This window comes from Nycticebus coucang, chromosome 18, assembly GCF_027406575.1.
Source record: "Nycticebus coucang isolate mNycCou1 chromosome 18, mNycCou1.pri, whole genome shotgun sequence".
In the NCBI taxonomy this organism is placed as follows: domain Eukaryota; kingdom Metazoa; phylum Chordata; class Mammalia; order Primates; family Lorisidae; genus Nycticebus; species Nycticebus coucang.
Window position 1 is genome coordinate 69,838,978 of NC_069797.1, and position 8,700 is coordinate 69,847,677.

An 8,700-nucleotide genomic window follows, 5' to 3' on the forward strand; every position below is an offset into this window, starting at 1 on the left:
TGACAAAATTATTTGGGGCAATCTAGAAGTAGCATGATACCAGGGGCCCTTGGAAGTCTGCAAGGACTGCAGCTTTCTGTGAACCAGAAAATCGGTCACATTGGAGAAAACTTTCATTTTTGCTTGTTTTCTTCAAACATGGTTTGGATTCCTTGACAAAATCAAGGGAGTAATCAGTAAATCATATCTTCCCCAATGAAAAGCATGTTAAAACTTACAGTATAGTAGTCCCATTTTATCCAGAGGGACGCATGTTCCAAGCCCCCACTGGATACCTAGAAACCACGGATAGTACAGTATGATTCTTCCCATATGTATCCATCTATGATAAAGTTTAATTCAGAAATTAGGCACAGTGAGAGATTAACAACAATCTCTACTAATGCAAGAATTAAAACGATAAGCTGCGGAGCGGCCTCTTCTTTTCCTGGATGCTGTATCCCTTTGCCATAGCCAGCGATGGAGAAGCAGCCCAAGGAGCCAGCAGACCCCGAGCCTGGGGACAACCGAGGGGCAGGCAGGGCAGGTGAGGCAGGCGGGCCGCCCCAGGCCGCCAGTGGCCAGCAGGCCCGCAGCGAGGACCGCATGACCCTGCTTCTAAGGCAGAGGGCACAGACAAAACAACTCTTAGAATATAAATCGGTGGTTGATGCAAATGAAGAAAAATCTCCAGAACAAATCATGCAAGAAAAGTACATTGAAGCCCAAATTGAAGACCTGGGAAATGAAATTGAAGGGGTAGAAATTGCTTTTGAAATGAAAAATCTTGCGTTAAACAGGGTGAGGTTTTCAACTGCACTTATAAAAAACCTGGAGAACATTAACACTAAGAGCAGTGTGCTCATGGATAACATGAAACAAGTATTAAAGCTAAATAAGTTAATAATGAAATTACAGCAGGAATCTTGGGATTGAGAAGAAAAACTGGTTAATGTTAGGAAGAAGAGATTGCAATCAAAACAAGCTTCGGAAAGTAAGCTTTTAGAAATACAGATGGAAAAGGACAGACAGAAAAATGAGGTGGACAGCATGGAAAATTCAGGCAAAGTAAAGACCATACAACAAAACCTACAGATGGAGGTAAAAATTACTACAGTTGTTCAACATGTGTTCCAGAACATCATTTTGGGGAGAAAAGTCAATTGGGCAGAGAATTCAGCACTTAAGGAAACTGTTTTGCAGCTTGAGAAGAATCTCACCATGATCTAATAAGAATCCTATTTTGACATGTTTCATTTTTGTTTTTGATAGGTAATTTAAACAGCAAATGTCAAGTGAAATTGATTTTCAGTGTTTTTGAAACTATTCTAAAACTGCAAAGTTTTTTTAGCTTAATTAACTTTTAGCTCATTAATTAACATAGAATCTATTGGTTAAAATATGATAATTAAAATGACTGGCATACTCTCAAAGAATCTAAAAATCTTAACGTTGGAAGAGTCCAGAAGGACATCTAATTCAGCTTTCCATTGATTATGGACATTTCTTCTACGTTTCTAGCAGTTTCAACTCTTCTGTGGAACATTTCTGTGCATTTGTTTGTCAACCATAATTTTAGAAAAGCATATCCAACGGGTTATTTGTAGTGGGATTGGGAATGACTTTTTTCGTTCTCTATTTCCATATTTAGTGTGCATTAGTATTTTTTTCATTAGTTTTATAAGTTGAGAAATAAAAGGAATAAGTGTTAAAAAAAAAAAGATATGCTGGAAGAGAAGCGCTGTGAATATGGGCTCTCTCTCTTTGTACTGTACTGACCTACTTTCAGATCATGTTGGATCACAGATAATTGTGGAAAGTAAAACCAGGGATAAGAAGAAACTACTGTAAGTCAGTCTCATAGACTGACATTTCCCACTATGCAAAACAGCTTTGCACTAGAAATGAAAGAACAGTTTGGTTGGCACAGAGTGTGAGTCATCCTTAGAGGTCCCGGCCTCTCTTCTCCATCTGTGTCAATGTGCCAATCATGTCTCTTTGGAATATCACAGGCCATAGCCTTTGTTAGTCATCCTTTAAGCAGCCCCTGTCCATCCACCATACTGTTGGCCTCCATGCGTCCTTTCCAGCACTCTTAAAACAAACTATAATTGGCATTTGCTTGGCTGGGAGTCAGCTGATTTTATTGCTACCTTTCCCAGTTGCTTTAACCATCGGATGTCTTGACAGTTGGCAAGTGGAGGCTGTGGTTCTGATATGTCACATAAAATCTGTTGGATGAATATTTTCCTCTAGGAAAAAGTGAATGTGAAATCTCATCCTGGCCCGCCCTCTTTCCAAAACAATAAACATTTCCTGGCTTCCACCATTCCCCTAATCATTTAAAGCAGTACAGTTGTTATGGAATGGGCAGCTGAGCGTAATGCTTGCCTCGACCATCTGTTCTAGTCTTTAGTATTAAAGAAGATTACTTAAGTGCCTACAGTTCATCGCCAAGAGGTTACGTTCCATCAGGGAAAGTGCTAGGGTACTGTGCCATGGAAAAATGTAATCTAGAGACTTTAGAGAGACTATTTTTTGCTTAGCAATATAGAACATCAGTGGAAAAAGTAAGTGCTTTTCCTAAATACATACATAATGCGGAGACAAATTTGTCTCCATATTTGAGTCTTGTGTTAAGTTATAGGCACAGATGAGATATAGGGGCGGAGGACAACCAGATAGTTTTATTCCACTGTTTTCTGAGACGTATTTTCCATCATACAGTAACATCCTAAGTCTAAAAGGTCAAAGATCAGGCAATTTGCACATAAGAAATGACAAGAAGTAGATAGGCTAGAGATATTTAGAAAGTAGAGGTAAGGATATTTTGCTAAGTGATATAAACTTAATTTTTACTTATTATTTTTCACTATATTTCTGGACCTGAGATATTAAGAAATGGTGAAGTACTTTTGTTGTTTTAACAGACTTTACCATAAGAAAAAAGGCTTGTGGTCTTGTTTAAAGTTAGTGTAGGACAAATTAAGACTCTCAGAAGAATATATAATCTTCCAACTTAAGGAAATATAAATGATATAGAAATTATAGGCCCTTGTACTCAGATAGTTTTTTTTTTAATGTTATCCCATATCAGAAATACATGGTTCTGTTCGCCTCCATGCCCATTTCCAAAGTGGAAGTGAGGCCAGTGGTGAAATTTATAGAGCAACTCTTTGTAATATATAAAAATAATTTCAAATGTGAAGCATCCCCAAAATGGAAGTTTCTGCCTTTCTGGGTAGAAGGTAAATTAAATTTGGAAATATTAGAAAAAGGGCATGGTACTCTTTAAGTGAGATACATATTTTAAATGAGGGATTTAACAAGATGGCCATTGTGATTCTAAAGTGTGAATTGTATTTTAAAATTACATAAATGTGTATGCCTGTAGAGTGTGGGCAGTGTGGGTTAATGATAGGCAAACATAGTTTCTTTTTTCTGTGTATCATTGAGAAAATATATATTTTTAATTTACCTCCAGGAACATTTATTAATCGAAAAAAAAATGGTCAGATAGAGTTGACAGTTTATGAATGACCAAGGGTACAAAAGATGAACAATATATTGTGGAATGATCTTATAGCACTCATGAGTGCTTTTTAGTTTGTGAGTTAAATGTCTATGAAATGAGAAATGATTTAGAGCGTTATTTAAAGAAAGAATGTTTGACACCAATCCCAAGGCCAATAATCTACACCTAGTCAATTTCTGGGGCTATACAGGGCTGAGGTGGTCAGAAACAAGGTTCCCCAAAAGTTGTCATGTTTGAAGACATGGTCATTTCTGTAGCAGTTTCCAGGAAAATAAAGGGGAGAGATTAACATAAATATATTTTTAACAAGACTATGTAATAGACAACCATTTCCTCCTACTTCCTGATGACACCTTTATTAACATTACCTTAGTGGCCTACCTTAAAAACTACATTTTACATCCTCCCTTGCAGATGTAGGTGATCATGTGATTAAGCTTCCTCCAATGAAATGCCAGGGGGATGTCTCTTAACTGTGGGTGTTCAAGAAACGTCATAAGGGACAGGCTCAGCTGACAAATTCTTTCTGCATTTCCCCCCTTTTTCTTCTTCCCTTTTGGGAACATAGAAGCCAATGTGAAGACACAAAAATAACAGAATAAAACCTAAAGGAGATTGGGTTTTTAATTATTGTGTCATCTCCATACTACCTCTGGGTAGTCTCCTTCTAGAATTCATTTTTTGTTTGTTTGTTTTCTATTTCTATCAATTGAAAGCAATGTCTGACTGCTAAGGACAGAACAGACCTGTTAAGATGGCTATAACACAGATTGATTATTTTTCTTTTTGGAGGATAAGCATTTTTTTTTTTTTTTTTTGAGACAGTCTCACTCTGTCACCCAGATGGAGTGTTGTGGCATCATTGTACCTCACAGGAACTTCAAACTCTTGGCCTTGAGCAATCCTCCTGCCTCAGCCTACTGAGTAGCTGGGACTGCAGGTATGCAACACTGCACCTGGCTAGTTTTTACTATTTTTAGTAGAGATAGGATCTGGCTTTTGCTCACTGGTCTTGAACTCCTGAGCTCAAGCAATCCACCTGCCTTGGCTTCTCCAAGAGCTAGGATTACAGACAGGAACCACCGTGTACAGCAGGATAAGGAGAAAACCCCCCTTCACAATCCAGATTACCATAAAGAACAGATTCCAAAATAATTCATGGAAAGGTGAAAAAGAAAATAATTTTGAACAGATACAGGGAAATCAAAGAGAAAAATGTTTTGATACTTCTACTCCATTTGATTTTAATAGACTTGAAATGTCTTCTCTGTATCTGGAAAAATCTTTTCAGTTTTTAAATTGAGGTGATCAGGGTTTCTTTGACAGTGACTCTATGCTCAAAAAACTTTTATAATGGATTTGAGAATCTGTAATTTATCTGAAGGACTTCATGGTAGGGAATTCTTTACACTCTCTCAATTTGTTCTTTCACTGTCCCTTCCTATTCCACCGAATTCTTATATATTCAACAAGGGACTTCAGCACACTGTACAGCTTACTCAGAAGTATGGTAAGTACTGTCAGAGAAGTCACTAGAAAACACACCCCAAAGCATACCTATTGAACTTGAAGATGCTGTCAGTCTCTACTGTAAAGCTTCCATAGCACTTCATACAATTGAGTTAGAAAACAGTACTTTGATTTGGTCATTCTGCACTTCTAAATTAGGAATGATTAAAGGAAAATTTTGCATTTTGTATCCAAAGAATCAGGTAATGAAATACAGATTCGGTGAAGATTGAATTGAGAAGATTTCATGAAAATAAATAATTCCTTCTCTCCTCCATAATGAACACTAAAGACCCAAAGTAGAAGTTTTATTTGACAATGAGCATTGTGCATAAAAGGTTGACCCAACAGCTAAGCAAGGCAGTATATTAGTAATGGTGACAAGAATGACTAACATTTATTGACCTTTTAGTAGAAACGTAGCATATTCGGTATTATTTATATGTATTCCCCACTTAGTAATAGAAAATAATGATGTCATTGCATCCTGTCCTTGTCAGTAAATATCCAAAGAGTAATATGGAATGGTAGGTGACAATTTTAAGAAAGTGCAATGACCTACATCTTAAGGAAAAATGGGATGTGGAAAGGTCAGAAATCATAGCGTGTGAGCTCACGTGAAGAAAATGAATGGGTTCAGCACATTCAAAATCAGTGTGTCCAGATCCTAACCCAATCTATTTAATCCAGTAAGAGCTGCTGATCTTCAAGTAACCACAGAGTCCATCAACTTCAAATATCTTTGAGACGTGTAAATCTTCCCCGTCTTTGTATTTTGGAAAGTGTTGCCTTGTCACTGGCCCAAGTAACCACAGTTATGTTCTAAAAACGGCAATCATAGTTCTCTGTAAGTAGTTCCAGGCAAAATATATGACCTAGACTTTTCAAATACATGTAGAAGATACCTTTAGACTTTCTGAACTTCAGGCTGAGACTTTGAATGGTTGAACAAAAGACTCAAATTAATTATCTTGATTTATTGGAAAAGTAATCTTGTTTTTAATGTATTCACAGGAGCCTAGACAGGAACCATTTGTCTTGGCTCCACCTGTCTACACTGATCAATAATCTGTTCTAGCACTCAAGTACATAAAAGATTTACACTTTCTTTCCATTGGAAAACATTCTTTGAAATCCACCCAGTCATTTTAGGATCTGCTGTAAAGACCCTTTTTTTGAGCCATTTATAGAAACGTAAGCCCAAAGCCCTGAATGTTTCAAGCATGAAATAACAATAAGAGAAAAAGTATTCTCATCCAGTCATTAACACTTACAAGTATTCAGTCAGTTGGATTAGCATTCCATTAGTATCAGCTGTTTTTAAAGTTTCAACATCAATCTATGAATAATAATAAAAATGATAATATTCTGAAGAAAAATATGTAGAGATGGAATTTCAAGGTTTTGGCAAGGGAATAGTTTAGGATCATTTAGTCAAGAATGTTTGAGTTTACACTTTTAGTTCAGTTATACAAAAAAGTGTATATACTATGCATACATTCTATGATGTCAATAAATATATAATCAGCAGTGGAACAGTTATCATACTAAATACTTTTGGAAAATGGTATGAATACCTACCTCCAAGGAGGCCATGACATAGCCAGGATTAATGATTAAGTAGGGAATTAAGAAAATAAGACAAAACAGAGTAAGGGATACCTATAAAACTGGATTCTTATTTGTCTTCACAAATGGTTCTAAAGACTAATGTGAAAAAGGAATTCCAAAAATTGTTTGTAATGAGAGCATTATTAGATCAGTGGGAACATTCTGGAGGTCTGTAAGACTCTGTTCCTGTGTATGTCTAAGAGGAAATCACTACAGATTTCTCAGTTTCCTTTTTTCCATTTAAAAATAATGATGTAAGAACCTGATATGGGGCCAGGCTCAGTGACTCAGACCTGTAATCCTAGCATTCTGGGAGGCCAGGGTGGGTGAATTGCTTGAGCTCAGGAGTTTCAGACCAGCCTGAGCAAGAATGAGACCCTGACTCTACTAAAAATTAAAAACTAGCCTGGCATCATGGCAGGCACCTGTAGTCCCAGCTACTTGGGAAGCTGAGGCAAGAGGATCGCTCAAGCCCAAGAATTTGAGGTTGCTGTGAGTTATGATGCCACGGCTCTCTACCAAGGACAACAGAGTGAGATTGTGTCTAAAGACACAAAATGAAACAAAACAAGACAAAACAAAAACGTAATCTGATTAATATGCTTTTGAGCTGTCTTTAGATAATTAACCTAAATCATTCAGAGACACGCATATTTGGGGTATTAGAAAAAAATCTCACTGGTAAAGACTAATGAAACATTTTAACGTATAATTTTTTTGAATAATTATCTTACATCTGTGTGTGCGCTTTTGTGTGTGTATACATGTGTGTGCCCAAGGATGCTAATGTGAACCCTCCCCAAAGATGGTAATAATTGATTCCTTTCATTTCAACTCCAACTTTCCATTAGGGAATACACCCATGGTAATGAGTCAGAGGAAGAAAAATTTTAAAACTATGCTTACCGGGCGGTGCCTGTGGCTCAGAGGAGTAGGGCGCTGGCCCTGTATGCCGGAGGTGGCGGGTTCAAACCCAGCCCCGGCCAAAAACTGTGAAAAAAAAAAAATTATGCCTACCTTACTATTCTCAACTGCAGTAGAGAATACAAAGGGCTTGGAATGATACAGAAAGAAAGACTAAGCCACCTGTAGTTCCTTCTTTACTTATCACCGGTAAGCCCATCTTTTCAGTTTGTGTTCTATTGATAAGAAGAAGCCTGACTGCACACAGAGAAATGAACTGAGTACAACTGGCTAGTTAAGACCTTCAACAGATATTTTCAGAGATCTTCCAATACACGATGTTAAAACATTTTGTCCACTTAAATAGCGCACAGAAGTGAATGACACAAAAGAAGAAATTGAGATTTATATATGTACAAATGTATGTGTGTGTGTGTATATATATTTAGTTACACTTTAGGGAAGAAATATTTTTTTCCAGGGCAGCAACCCAGACTCTGCAGTAAACATCATAAATCAAACCCACGATAATGCCAATCAGAATGTGTCCTTAAGCCCTGTTGATAAGGCTGAATAAGGGAGGGTGTATTAATTTTTCCACTGTTGCTTCTTTTACCTCTTCCTGCTCCATCTCCAAATAAACAAGCCCAGTTCAAAGAGGAGTAGGAGAAATGTGCATATTGTAGACTCAGTTCATAAAAACATAAGCTGTTTACAGCAGAGTTTAATTTTCTTTTTTTTAATTTTTATTAAATCATAGCTGTGTACATTAATCTGATCATGGGGCACCATACACTTGGTTTCTAGATCGTTTGACACATTTTAATTTTCAATGGAATTATTTTACTGGGACCTCTCGGCAGAAAATTAAATGAAGGTTCATTTGATTAGATACAAAATTTCTTCCAGTGAATATAATTTTGGGTGGCTGATGTTTTAAAGAGCAGGAAAACATCTGGCCCGTGCAAAAAATAAGGTCACTTGATAAACCGCCATCAAATTAATAAGATATTACTATAGAGGATTGTCAAGATAGTTCTTAAGTGAAGGGGAGAAACTTTTCATTTTATATAGCTAATGCTAATTTTTCCCATTGAAAATGGGTGTGTACTTTCAAATATATTCGTCTACAATTTGCATTAATTTAGTTTGTAAATCAATTG

The 8,700-nt window shown here is 36.8% G+C and overlaps 1 pseudogene; it reads left to right on the forward strand.

Moving 5' to 3' along the window:
- The first annotated feature begins 459 nt into the window (after positions 1–459).
- LOC128570868 (centromere protein H-like) lies at positions 460–1,209 on the forward strand (annotated as a pseudogene).
- The last annotated feature ends 7,491 nt before the right edge of the window (positions 1,210–8,700 follow it).